This window comes from Camelus ferus, chromosome 6 (assembly GCF_009834535.1).
Source record: "Camelus ferus isolate YT-003-E chromosome 6, BCGSAC_Cfer_1.0, whole genome shotgun sequence".
In the NCBI taxonomy this organism is placed as follows: domain Eukaryota; kingdom Metazoa; phylum Chordata; class Mammalia; order Artiodactyla; family Camelidae; genus Camelus; species Camelus ferus.
This window is the reverse complement of record NC_045701.1, coordinates 558,316-573,536: the sequence shown is the minus strand read 5'-3', so window position 1 is coordinate 573,536 and position 15,221 is coordinate 558,316. Positions and strand designations below refer to the sequence as shown.

Here is a 15,221-nt window from a genome sequence, read left to right as displayed (position 1 = left end):
GCTAATATATGCCTATTTTTAAAATTACATAATTAAATGATCCTAAGGTCTCGATCTTAAAATTTATAGCATCTTATTTTTATTGGCAGCAATTTGTTTCTTCTTGGTGGCATTTCATTTCAGTGTCATCAAATAAAATATTGATGTCTGACGATCACTGGCATCTTAGATTTGATTAAAAACAGTATTAAAGAATATATAATTAGAAGATAGTTTACCCATGTATCAATTGGCCCTAGAAGTCACTATTTTCATAACTCTTCTGTCCCTTTTTTTTTTGTTTTCAGAGCCCTGGGACCTTGGGTATGTTACTCCTTGAGACCATCTGCAGTATAAGGATTCTACCACCTTCCTTACAGGACTGCTATGACTATTGCAGACAATGGAGGAAAAGCACAAGGAATATGGTAGAAGTTCAAGACATCGTGGCTGTTATTTCTTGAGGAAGACATTCCAAAAATGGTTCTATAATCACTAACAACATAGTACCTCACTTCTAATTTCTGAGCTGTATTAGAAACGATTAAAGTTAACAAAGAAATCTCTGGAGTTTAATGTATCATTAAAGCAAACCAATGGCACTCATAAGCTTGCAAAAAAGAGAGAGAGAGACTATTCTTATTTGTTTTTAGACTATGTACCACCTGGAATGCCATTCCTAAAGATTTAAAATACTACCGCCAGATCAAGTAACATATATAGATCTGTATGCCCTCCAACAGAAATAACTGATTTTTATTCAATCACTTTAAGATAAAATCAACATATTATCATACAAAAATAACCATTAACTCAAATCTTTGGTCTGGGTCAGGGCGCACTGCTTTGTCTGTCTGTCTGTTTACCTATGTAGTATCTCATTTCAGTGTCACTGTTTGCTCATGAGCTCAAGAAGTCGCACTTCTATCTGGGCTTGATCCAGAAAAGCCTTCTTGTTCTTTATTATTTTAATGGCAGCCCATTCTTGCTCCACACCATCATGCCTTTCACAACCTAAAAGCGAAAAAAGATAAATAATATCTACTTCATTAACAACAATTTACAATTCACCTTAATTATACATTTATCTAATTCCCATTTTGATGACCTTCCTAAATATGAGATTCCTGTCCATTTCCATTCAACAGCATCCATTCACTACTTTATTGTCACTTAAGTCAATCTTTTCAATTGGATTTCTTTTGCATCCTTATAGTATTTCTAAACATCCACAAGGTAGATAAGTTTCTTAACAAAATTAGAATAACTATTTTCCTCTTTCAAAAATAAATTATGAATGTTGACAAGTGCTTTGGTTTTCCACCTTTCTTACTAAATAACATTATAAAACTGTATGTCTGACTATTCTTTTAATGAGAGAAAAACCTGGTTTAAATTCCAAGTATCCATGTGAGATATTTAAAAGTTTGTAAGTCACCTGAAAAATGTAGATAACTTTCTAAATTTAAATTAGATTTTCATCGGCATATAAGAGAATTAGTTTAGACTAAAAAAATTTTTTGAAATAAGCAGGAAATAAGTTAAAATACCATAATTAGAGGATTTTGAGTTTTAAAATGAGAATTAATGCTAAGGAAACTGAAGTGTTCATGAACAAATGACTGCACACCTCTCATTTTAAACTTTACTCATTTAAACAAGTTTCACACTGTTGACAAAGAAATTTACATTAAAAACTAGGAAACAAACACAAAGAAAACTTTATCTATACAAATTAGAAATAACCACTATACCTGATTAAATATTCTTACTTTTGTAATATTATATACAGCCTGAAGAGATAATAGCTTTAGACACATTTTCTAGCATATTCAGAAAGTCTGGAGATGCATGCAGAACTCCAAGTGATTCCAATGTTTTGGGTGAGCATCACTGGATTAGAGGAAGAAAATGGATGCACGGTCCAAGATCCATATCAGTCAAGGTTATTGTCAATGACAGATCATAAATGGTTTAGTTGAAATCAAACTTGAAATAAAAAAATGCAGTATCTCTGGTTTCACCCAATTCTAAAATAAACTACTGCCTACTGCCTTTTAAATCAGAGGTGACCCGTGTAAACATCTGACCATGACCAAGTGGTTTTGATATTCTTCTCTTTCACTGACCATACTGACTACATCAAGAGTGGCAGTTTAGTGCCCAGATCCTAATGGTCTCCAGGACAAAGGCCACTAACAGGACCCCAACTATTTACTGACTATGCAAATAGTTAACTGGCTCAGTGGTAAAACAATGATTTTTGACCTTGAATTATACATTCAATAGGCAGTTTTCAAGGATGCCAATGTCCAGAATTCAGTCAGAGAGATTCTGAGTTCATTAGTCTGGAGCTTAGGCATCAGTCCTCCCTCCCCAACCCCCATCCCCAAAGCTCACTGGAAATTTTCAATGTGCAATCAGGACTGATAACCACTGGCCTAAGAAATGAAGGAGCTGCTTATTTGACAAGGACCTGGCAGAGAATTTAGAGAAAGCCTGACAAAGTCAATAAGGAAGAATTTATTTGGCGAGTGACAGGCCCTGACCCTGAACACACTTCAGCCTAGGAGAAAGGCGTCAATCAGTCTCATCTGGGGAAATGAATCCTGATGTCAAACAGGCCTGTATTTTCACAAGTATATGATGCTAGCGTGCTCTTAGAAATCAGAGTATGAGAAGAGGTAAAGGGGAGGGGGAGGATCACTGCGAGCTTGAAGGTTAAGTGCCAGGGAAAACTAAGTTCTAAAGAGCAAGCCGTGTGGCCCCGACTTGCACAGTGGGCATCACAGAAGGCAGACGCCACCCTGCTGGGGGCAACTGCCAGAGCGTCGGTGTGATTTTGAGGGTGGAGACAGAAATCACTCCACCCAGCGCATTCACAGCCTTACTTATGTAAGCGGTAGGCCTCAGAAACACGTTTCCTTAAGAGGCTCTGACAGAGAAGTAGAAGCTGCTTCTGACAAGAAGTAATATTTTGATACAGAAGGGCTCCCATAACACTGAGAAACCCCTGACTCAGAAGAAAGAGGTTAGAATTAAGGGAAAAGGCCCTGAATTATGTATAATTACAAAAATTCCTTGACATCATGGAAAGGGGCAGGCATACTGTACACGTGACACCAGGGCCTGGCAGAGCCACCCCAGAGCTGCAGAGCTCTGCTAACAACCTTGTTCATACCTCCTTCAGGTTTCATCACTTAGGTGTGTCCTAGTCTCAGCCTGTGGCTGCTAGTGGCTTACAGTATTCTTTCTGTCCTAAACACGATCAGATTCACACAGGAAAACGTTTCCTCACAGGGTGATAGAGGCATATTTTGTTTCTCACAGGGGCAGGAACAGATAAGTAAGAACATGTAGGTGCCACAGTTTAAGAAAAAACAAACACAACCCCCCAAACTTGTCAAAAAGTCAGAAGTATTTGGATTGAAAATTAATAACTGCTTCACTGCAGAAAAGTTGCAAGGCAATGGAGAATGGGACGAACAGGAAACCATACCTTAAATAAAACAGCTCTGCGACCCAATGAGACAGGGGATTTAGGAGTGGGAACAGCTGGGGAAGCCACAGCCCAAGAAAAGCTTCACGAAGTGCAAGGAGGAAGGACTGACAGCTTAGTCTGGGCTCGGCTGATGCAAGACACTGATGCAGTTAGGGTTTTGTCCTCTGTATTGGAAGGATGTGCAAGTGAGGAGAGGAGAGTTGTAGGTAGAGACAAGAGGCCAGGAAGGAAGTGAAAAAACCAGGTCCCCTGGAGTTCCTTCCTCACTTTCCTAAGCAGCCATGCTGCCTAAGTTGTCCTGCCCATCAGAACTCCACCAGTCACAGCCTTAGCCATGATGGTGCTGTGGGGCCTGAGAAGGACATCCTGAAGACTGCCCACTTGGAGGCTGGTAGTTAGAAGAGGAGCCGAGAGACAAAGTCAAGGCACAGCCCCTGGCAGTCCAAGCCTCTGAAAAAGTGAGAGGGCACCTGCTGGGCCAGCTGAAGATGGTAAGTGTTTTTCTCTTTGAAGAGGAGTATCAGACAGGAACGCAATTATCTCTAACATACATAATGAAGAACCACCCACAGACCCCAAAGCCCCTGTGAAAGAGGCAATACTATCTATCAGTCACTTAGTGAAGTAGCTACCTGGTAGCCTCAGAAAATAAGTTTAAAAAACCCAAAAAACAAAAAAACCCCACAAAAAAACTGCTCATGGAGTTTTTAGAGCTGATGCAGTATTAGTACCTTCACAGAACAATGATAATCCGAATACTTACATGTCCGTTGCTGAGATCTATTTACAAACATTAAAAGTGTACTATTAAGAAAAACATGTAACAACATGATTCACTAATATGTTCTAACTATAAAATTCAGCATTTCCATTAAATTACCTGTCCAAAGGAACCTTTGCCTATCAAGGAGTCAATTTTGCAATGATCCATCGACTTCTCTCTGTTTTTTACAATATAATCATGGTTATCATCATCATAACCATCATTATAAACCCTTCTGCTCCTTCTTACGACTGGAATCGTCTCCCTGGCCTTGTTGGTGTCTTCGCTTCTTTTTTGCTTATTAAACCTGAAATGAGAATACGCAGTGTTAAGTGTGTCATTAAAATCACTGGGGGGGGGGGGTGTGGGGCGTGCGCACACCATTTATCAAGAGTATATATGAGATAAACCTGCTATCAGTAGAAAATAGATGAATTTTTATTCTTTAACACACACACACACACACACACACACAAATGAAATGAAGAATTTTCCTTAGTTGCTATTTGAATTACAGAATAACACTAATATATAACCAGGGAAATTTTCTGCAGTAAAATTCCCTTTAGAATTATACAGTTTATACATTTTATAAATAGATGTTAAGTGACTGGAGCAACGCCTCCCATTCAAGAAGAGTAACAGGACCTGATCTACATTTATTTTTTTAAACCAAGATATAATTTATATACAGTGAAATGGCATAGATCTCAAGAGTGTATCATATGAGGGATTTTGGAAAATTGCACATGTTGATGCAATCAACAAATGCCAAACAAAATAACATTTTCATCCTCCTTATATTCAAGTTCCTTCATGCCCCCTTCTAGTCCATCCCAATTTTATATTTGATCCTAAGGCAAAAGTGTTTTAAAATGAAAGTTTAAATGTATATGAACTGATGTTTTACTAATATAAAAGGGGCCTCTGAGACATGCCCAGTTTTTAAGCCTATAACAACACATTAATGAGAAACAGATATGCTCCCTACCTATCCCACACACACTAAAGGCCATGAATCTTGTGGTTGATCACAAAATGAGTTATTTTCCTTATATCTGTTTTGCTTATAGTTTCTAAGACTAGTAAAAAATAATAGGTGGACTAGGCAATAGTCCAAGTGATTGGTAACTAACTGAGGAAGTTATAAATTACACTGCAAGGGGCAACATCACAAAAATTCTAGTTTACAAGGTAGCAAAACAGTTAAAAACAAGCTTCAACAGAGTTACTGTTAACAGTTTAACAATTTATCAGATATTAACAAACTGACATTAATAAAGTGTTAACTATTTTATCAGATATTTTCAGATAACCAAAAGCTGGTTTGCACATCTTTTATAACACATTAATTATGTACAAAATCCAATTTAGAAGTGTTCCTCATTGAATTCATTCCAATTTTATCTTGCCACAATGCCACAGTAACATAAATACTGGCATTAAATGGCATCAAACTATTATAAAATTTATACACACATAAGAACGTCTTTTTAGATAAGTGGCTCTAACACTGGTAGAAGATAAGCCTTCAGTGTGAAAAGATGTAAGCCCCCCCCAGAAAAGGAAAGAAAGCACAGGCACTCTTCTCCAGAAAAGCTCATTTAATAATTAATTACAGAGCTAGAGTTGCGGTTAGAAGCAAGTAACAATCATGCCAGAGGTCTAAGACAACACCAGAAAAATAATTTTTGGAGGCAAGAGTCAAGTTGGAAGATGAGTAATTCAAAGTGCATTTTTTTTTTAATCATACTTACTTCCACCAAAAAGGCTTTTGGATATCTTACAATGAAAAGATACAGATAAAAACACATATCAATTTAAAAAGAAAATTATATAGATAAACTAGGCCAGATGCCTGTTACCTGGGTACTAAATACATCTCAGAGCTTCCTGACATCCACAGCAATAGGAGAAACAGGTAAATGAAAATTCAAGCAAAATTCTAACATATTCAGGCTTTTCCAGTGTCATTATTCCCTCTCTTCCCCTTTGTTTTGAAGAGGAGTTATTATAGAAGTGATAACTCAGCCTATATTAAACATTTTGAAAAAGAAGGAAAGTTATCCACAATTATCTTAATTTTCTGTAGTCCATGTTAATATGTCTTCTTTCTGTTACGTAATTATACTATCTATAAGTCATTAACTTACCAGTCTTCATAATAGTCATCAATATGACAAATCATTGGGAGTAAAAAATTTTAGTATGTTTAAATACATCACAAAATAACTTCTTTCCCCTACTCTATTGCAGGGTAGATGGTGTTATAACAAATCAATAGTCTTACCTCACTAATATGCTTATATGTTTTGATCAAGTCAACAGAAAGCTTTCTCAGGGGAGCAGTAGCTGGATCACGGAAGGTTTGGGGCATCCGCCTCTGTAACATGACAATATCAGGCATCACCTTAAATAGACAGAAAAGACTAGCACTTTAACTATACTGTACTGGCATGAATTCCCTCTTTTGTAACCTGTGTATATGAATTATTAAAAAAAGACATCTACATTAGAAGTTTCAGTTATCTCTTTTAACTGGAATCCAATGAAGACAACCACCAGAAAAATAAATGAAATGAGAAGATAATGTGCCCAGCTGCCCAAGGCTTCAGTTCTGTTCCCCAAATTAAACAACAGCATTATAGACATACCCCTGGTTCAGGAGACATGCATGATATGCTGCCCAAGAGGGCTTCTCCACCATACAATTAGCCGAGGAAGAACTTCTGAATTATTCCTAAGCCTGACCTGGTTCACAGCAGGCAAAGACTAACTCATCTTCCAGCCTCCTAAGACAAGATTTTAGGACCCAGCTTGCACCATGAAGCAAGCTGGTCACAGGGCAGAGATGGAGTTTGGTGCTGCAGAAGTGCAGCTCCCAACACCCCCAGAGCCTGCCCTCCAACAAGCATCTGCCTATAATATAAGCAAGGCTGAAATCTGCACTCACTCTTTAGCATAACTGAGTAAAGCATGCCCTCCACCTGACGCATCTGGGCTTGCCCTCCACTGTTCCCTTCGCCCCCGCCCTGCTGAGTTATCACCACCTGACATGCTAGTATACATTTGCTCATTTACTGGTTTTGGTTTGTTCTCCTTCCAGTACAAATAAAACTCTGTGTGGCACATGGATTTTGTTCAATGTTGTATTACCTTTGCCTACAACGGTGCCTGGCACACAGTAGGTTCTTCAATAAATATCTGTTGAATAAACAAATGAATCCACAATACCAGTATCTCTACTTCTGATTATTACTAAGAGCTAACCACAAATAAGTTCCAGAGGACACCTTAAAGCTAATGAAACTTTCTTTTAAAAAACCCATTTCAGCCGTACTCCCAGTGCAATGCTAAACCATGTCTTTCGCCAACCAGTAAGCAGTCAGAGTACAACTGTGAGCTTCCTGCTAGACGGGGGCTGGAGCAGGAACACGAATGTCCTCCATACACAAGCACACCCAGGGACGCTGCAACTAGCACGCCAATGATGCTGGATTGTTGTTCCCACCAGACTCTGCCACGTGGCAAGCCTCAGTAAAGGGGTTCCCAGTGGGGCTTCTTGCAGCCAAGAGATCCTGATCCTCAAAACCAATTAATTACATCAGGGTACCTACAGTCCCTACCACTAGCCACCCTTGGATTTCTGTCTAGCTCTCTTACAGACATTTATACCAGCAAAATCTACTGAGCCAGGAGCCCCTGATGCAGCCCCTTTCAAAGGACACTCTGGTCAATTCGAGGGGCAGAGAGAAAGCAAACACATCACACTAAGGCCTCACAGAAATGTCTGGAGTCTTGGGAAAATTAACCAAGTTAACTCACACTAACAAAAAAGAAGAGAGGAGGGTAGAGGTAACAATGGATGCAACAGAAAAGAATCACCATCCCAGCAGCATGAGAAGATGGAGGGACCACAGCAGTGATCAAACCAATCTTAACATTAGTCTCCTCTGCATCTATACTCAAATTCTAAACATTGTTACCCAGATAGTAAATTCACTGAATTATTGTATTCAGTTAATAATTATCTTTCCCCAAGATCTCTCCTTCTCAAAGTTCCAAATAGGTTTTAAGGGGACAAACAGTGATTATAACTATTTGTCTGAAAATATAGTAAGACTTACTAAGATAATCTGAATTAATTTTTTAAATAAATATTGTTTTATTTTTTTTAAATATAAACAGGTACAACTAGGTTCACAGAATATTTGGCTCTCATACCAGTCCTTGGAGACTGAAGGAACAGACAATATCAGTATAAGCAAGTCAATTATTTTCATGCAAATGAAGCTGTAAGCATTTAAGGTAATGAAACAGGGTTCTCATAATCTATTTCCTTTCCTATTTTTTAAGCACTGGCATTGTTTTCAAGCAGGTAATGTTCTCGGCAAGACCCTTCTTGGATTACTGGAGTGCAGCCTCACTGTGAGGTTTCACAAAATCTCAACCAGTGAAATACTTCATTACCACTGTAGTAAGCGTTGACAGAAGGTATAACTATCATTAGAAACAAATGAATTACTTAAGTAGTTAATAAAATAATAACTGTAGCAGCAAGTGTTTGCTATACACTGTATTTTGGGCATGCATACGTTTACATCTTTCATGTAATCTTCTCAACAATCTCATGAAAATAAGTAATGTTCCTGTCACCATTTTACAAATGAGAAACCTGTGTTCCTGAGGTAATGTTACTTGACCAAGGTCCTAGAGCCAGTAAAATAATACAGATGAGAAGAGAACTAAGGCAGTCTCACACCCAACCCCACGCTCTGAATCACAGCACTGGGCCAGGGGCTCCCTATTAATTTTAGGAGTCTATTCTAGCTTCTTGGCAGAATCATTTTTAGGCTATTTGTTGGGCAAAATAATTGAGCCATGCATAATATGTACCAATAAAATAAACATATGCATTTATTAAAATCAGTTATGTTCAAAACTATAAATATGTTTAAGTTTTCAACTTGCCCACTTACAACTCCACTGGTATTTCAAACACTGGAAAATGAACCAATGGCTACATCTTTCCAGGAGTAACTATGCTCAATTAAAACACCAAAATCACACAATCAAAAGAGATTTTTTAATGTACTGCACAGACCTGAAGTTGTCTATGAAAGTAATTCTGACTACCACATTTTTATGCACACAGTGTGTAAGCGTGCACTGTGCACTTGGCATGTCATGACACTGCTAACCTTTTCACAACTGGCCAAGCCACGTACAAGGCCGAGTCAATTAGCTAATTCTAAATATCTTACTTTTCTTACATACTTTTGGCAACAGAAGTTACTATTTCAGGAACATATGTATATATAAACCAGATGCATTCCATCCACAAAAAATTGGCCTTTGGATCAGACTGTACTTCAGTGCTTCCAATAATCCCTTGTACAGAGTAGATGCTCAAAACACATGGGAAGAACAAATTAATTCCTACAAACTAAACAATACTTTTTTCACTAACTTTCACTGTGATTTCATGTTAGGTAATCAAATTTTCTGTTTTTCACTATTGTAATGCCATAATCACAAATCCAGAATTAGAAAATAATTTTTCCAAATACACTGTTACAAATTTATACTCAAACTCAAACCAGCCCTAAGCATCTGATGCTTTGTCCACTTCAAACTTCCACAGTCACAAAGTCAGGAGAATGTAATGTAACAAGCTCCCTTCTTCCCTTCCCCAGCTGGGTGAAAAAACCCAGTGGTTCAGAGGACCCAGGAGCTCACCAAGCTGCTGCAGATAGTGAGCTCCCCTCCACACTGCTGCTCAATGTCCTCCCTGCAAAAGAGATTGCTGCTGAGATAATCATCCAGCTGCCTCAGCTATCTGGCTCTGGTAGCCCAAAACAGCCACACCCCCAAGGCTCTAAATCTCCTGACCTTTCCGTGTGAAGACACAGATCACAAAGACCAAAAAAAAAAAAAAAAAAAAGGCAGTAGTTCTCACCTCCTGCTTAGATCAGTTACAAGAGCTAAAACAATCTTTTTTCCTGAAAAGATTCCATAGTGTAAGTGCCAGGACTTCATTAAAAAGTAGTTTCCTAGTTTAATAATACCTATTCCATCCATTTTATTTACATTTACCTCATATTTTTATATATAGTAAAGAGTAAGAAACACTACATCCTGCCATTCTTGCTATCTTGAGACCTATTAATAAAGCTGAACAGCATACACAACACACATGCAGAACACACAGTTTAAGAACCATGAAAGGTGCCGTGAAAACAGTAATAGCCCAAACAGGCTCAGCATTCCAAACAGTAACCACACTTTTCTACACTTTTACTACATTTATCTTTTGAACAAAACTGTGTTTCAATTTATATGAAACACACTCATATTAGAAAGATTAATTACCAGAAATGAAATGTTCAAGTAAGCTCATTTCAATTTACTTGTACAATAAACCTTATTGAAAAGACACTGATAGGATGATTGACAAGAAACAGTGGAAATCAAATAATGAAATTACCAAACTTTAGAGCTAGAAGGCAATTGGGTGAGGGGGATGTCAAGTCCAGTCCAACCTTACATTCAAGGAACAGAGAGAAGAGTCCATGCGGCCTGACTCAGGTCACACAACTAGATCATGAGTCAAGATCTGGAACCCATGTCTGGTAGACCAGGCCACATCAGGCGCACAGTTTCAGTGTTTTACACTTCAGTTAGAAGAAAGCTTTTAATCTGACTGCCTTCAGTTCAGAAACTTCTGGAGTTTGGCAAAAATATCTGGCTGAATATTATTACTTAAAGACTTTTTTTTTACACAATATGAATCTAAAAATATTTTACAGCTTAAAATGGATACTAAATTAACTTATCTCTTATTTGAAAATAATCCACAAATAAGATGTTAGTTGTATCTAAAAATAGGTACTTTGCTAGCTAACTAGATGATCTACTACAATAATACTACCATAAAAATAACTTTAAAGGACTGGGTTTTTCCTAGTCCTTTGCACATGCCGGGTGTTAGAGCGGAGAGAGCACTGTATCTAAAAAGAAAGAAGCCTGAGCTGGACCCCAGAGTTACTACCTATATACTTAGAGAGATCACAAATGGGAGCTCAGTCCCTTCAGCTGTAAAACAGATTAAAAACAGGCAGCCTGCCTGATAGGCTGCTTCTGAACAAGCAGGAAAATGAATCCAAACATACTTGCTTCTTACAAGTACAGTGCAGATGGATCATTATGCTATTACTACTGTGTGGAAGTCCAGAGAATTTTCTTCTGGTACACACACACTTTCCAGTTTTGACCAACTACTCTAATTCTCAAACATACAATTCCTCAATTTACTGCATAAAAGAATTCTTAAGTCCTGTCATAATTTATCTTACTATTTTATTGTGAATGTTACTCACACACTGTAATACATTTTATAAATGTAGAATCAGGTCAACTATTGACAATATTTTATTTTAATACATACAAGGGTGTCCTCAAATAATGGCTTTACTTAACTGTAGCCAATAGCTTATTAAAACCACATATTAAGTTAGGAAAAACTAATTTCCCTCAAATAATCCAGTAAAAGAAACACTCTGAAATTTTCCAAGTTTTTGATCATATTAAAAGACCTAAATAAACAGTGGCAAACCAAATTCCTAAGTACATGGAAAAACAGCCACTTTCAGTGCTCATCACACACTCAGCCTCAGGGGGAAAGAAACTTTACCACAACTATAGCTAGTAAAAAAAAATTCTTCCCAAACCAAAAATCAACATAGTAGATGCAGTTAATTCAGGAAGATATTAAAAATACATACGCATATGCACATATGTATGTATGTCAAGAGGGTTCAGCATTTATTCACTGTATACTATTCTTAAGAAAAATTACTTAACCTCTAGTCTGAATATTAGAATGAGCAGAGTAACTAATTTACGTTAATTTTAAGGAGTTTCACGTTTATTTGTAGGTATGTGTATAAAGTAGTTTATAACAGCATAAAATCAGCTCCATAAGTTTGCAATAGTGGAATCTGACTTGTTTTCCTGTAACTTATATTTTTCTACTTAACCTTCTTTCCCTAAAAATAAGCTTTCAGTTTCTTTAACTAATATCCTTTAGAAATAACTTCCCCCCTTATTGCAAAATGGGAGAATGTGCTTGTTTATATGTGTTTTTTAATTAAAGTGAAAAACACAGGGGAAAGAGAAAAAACAACAAAAATTTTAATGCAAACTTCTTAACATTGTATTTTGTTCATCTGAAGTCCCATGTGACATGTAAAACTGAAAACCATTAAGGTATTTGCCTGTTTTCTATTACGCCATTTTAAGGAATAAATGACCATCCCAACAAATCATTTCTGATACATCGTAAACTTACCTGGTTAGTTAGAAGTTGCTGAACCTGATCAGGATAAGATAAGGCAGAAACCTGTTGGTCACTTATGTCTGGCTGGCGATGGTCACTGTACTGATGTGAATGGGGCATCTGTGCAGCCATCTGAAGGCCAGCAGCATGGAATGAAAATGATGGTGCAAGCCGAACAGATGAAGGTTTGCATGCTGAAGTCTCTCCTCCTACAAGAAGATAGTAAGTGAGACTTAAAGGGTGCAAACATATCCTAATGTTTGTACCTTCTGACCTATTTGATAGTTCTTTAAATTAAGAACTTTAGGATGTTCAATTATATTAAAAACCTTAAATACTACCAACAAGGATATGATACTCAACACAACTGTTGTACGTTAAATGGTATAGAATCCAGTAGTGCTTAAAATGAGCATCTATAAATCTGTTTTAAGAGAAAATCTTAAAACACATCTTTTTGTAAAGCAATGGAAACAACCTTTAATACTCATTTTCACATATGAGGTTTTCATCAGTTGAGAACCGTAAATTGCAAAAGTAATCTCTGAATGCCCGCACCAGGCCTGTCCAGTGGGGCAGCTCTTTAGAAATCAGTTCAGAGGAGCACTGCTGAGGCTCCGCTTTGCACCTGCCAGGTGTACGGCAATCAGTCCCCCCAGCATCCTCCGAAGCAGGTGAGAAATTCGTCCTAATGGTGCTCACCACTGATACAGGTAATTAAAGGCTGAGCACACAATACATGGAAACAAATTCACAGGCTGCTGTATTCCTCTGGATGCTTCTTACACAGTCCCAAGAGAACCTAGATCAGGCAAGCCTGCCACAAAATGAACAATCAATAACTATTTCGCAGGTAGGCTGAGACCATGGTCATGATTTTTCATGGAAGACATGGAAAAGTAACATTTTGGTCCATAAAAGTACTTGCTAGCTAACAAACAAAAGTTACTTTTTCCTTAAGAAAAGAGAAAGACTTTTCTTCTTACAGTCAACAAAACTTTCAATAGCAAACTAAAGCCAGAAGGCAAAGCATAAAACCCTGGTCAACCAACACTGGCCCAGAATACCTGTTTGTTTGTTTTTTTTAAGTAAACCAGCGAACTCTCACCACACTGGTCAGCACCATGGTACTCTTTCTCAAGCCGACTTGTTTCAAAACACACACCAGCACTGGTGGAAAAGTGAAGAGCACAGACTGTTAGCCAGGCTGCTGCAGCTTGGAATTTCAGCTCCACACTCCACCAGCTGGGTGGCCTTGCACACCTAATGTCCTGGTAATGATAATAATATGTACCTCAAACAGCTGTGGTGAAGGTTGAGTACTTTACTACGTGTAAAGTACCGAGAACAGCTCTGGCGTTGACAGCCAGCTTAACATCTGCTGCAGTCACCGCACTGACAGTTCAGTCACGACGAAGAGACGAGCGCCCTTCTTGTGGAGCGTACAACCTCTACCTGAGTGTCGCACGGATTCTGCAAACTAAAGACAACAAAGCTCAACTCCCCCCAAAATAGAAGTTCCACTTCTATATTCTCCCACAGCGAATGCCACTGTCTCCCATGAGTCAATCAGAACCAAGGCTCTGGGAGTCACAGTAGAGCTCTTTTCGTCCACAGACCACCTCACGCAAGTAACAGCCCCGCCTTGCTGACCCCACCTCCTGCAGAACACTCGGATGCCACCTCTCCTTCCGGCCTCCGTCACCCTATGCCGCACGCAGACAACTGCAACAGATCCCTAACAGCTCACTCTGTCTTTACCTTGCCCATCTGCAATTCTGTATTTCTTCAGTGAGATGGCTACAGTGGCCTTTCTAAAGTGCAAATCTCAAGTCTTCACCCCCGCTTACACGTGCACATCACCTGCGTTAGCTCTGCTTTTAGACCTCGGCCTCCGTCCCCTTCTTCACAGCACAAGGCCCTTAACTGACCCAGAGTGTATGACTGATATACATCTGCTGAACATGTAAAAGGACCACATCTTCATGGCAAATGGGGTAACTTGTCTAAACAATTCATTAATCAGAATTTAAAATACATTCAGTTAACTCAATTATGTGGAGCAACTCTGTTCAGTTTAAAAGGGGGGGTGGATTATATCTGAATGAAATAGTAGATGCTGTGCACAAAGACAGTTAGGAAACAATATATAACCTGGTACTGTTTGCAATAGCAAACAACTGGAAATCTAAATGTCAAATAATTGGTGCAGGGGTGGGGGGGTGTATGTTTAAATCTGCATGTTAAAAACAAAAGAAAACTGGGAAGGAATATAAATAAATAAAAATATATATGAAAAGAACTGAGGTCCTTGATATACAAACAACTCAGAAATAAACAGTAAAAAGACTAAGGCACTGCGTCGTAAAGACAGCCACTCTGGGCCCTAGTTTCCCTGCCTCCAGCAGAGGTGTTATTACACTAACCTCAGTCCCTTAGGTCTGTCACAATGTTTAAATGAGATACCACAAGTAGACACGCAGAATAGAACCCGGCACATAATAACCACTTTTTAAAAAAAATTAATTTTGATTTCTATTATCAGTGCCATTATTAAATTCTATGTTTAAACTTGTTTGTTATATATATAAAAATACAGAAATTAGAATACAGCTTAAACAATTATCATCAACTGAACT

General features: G+C 38.1%; 1 pseudogene; it reads right to left on the bottom strand.

The window, feature by feature from the left end:
* The window catches only part of LOC116664043, a 47,496-nt pseudogene that overhangs the window by 23,193 nt on the left and 9,082 nt on the right, over window positions 1–15,221 (bottom strand).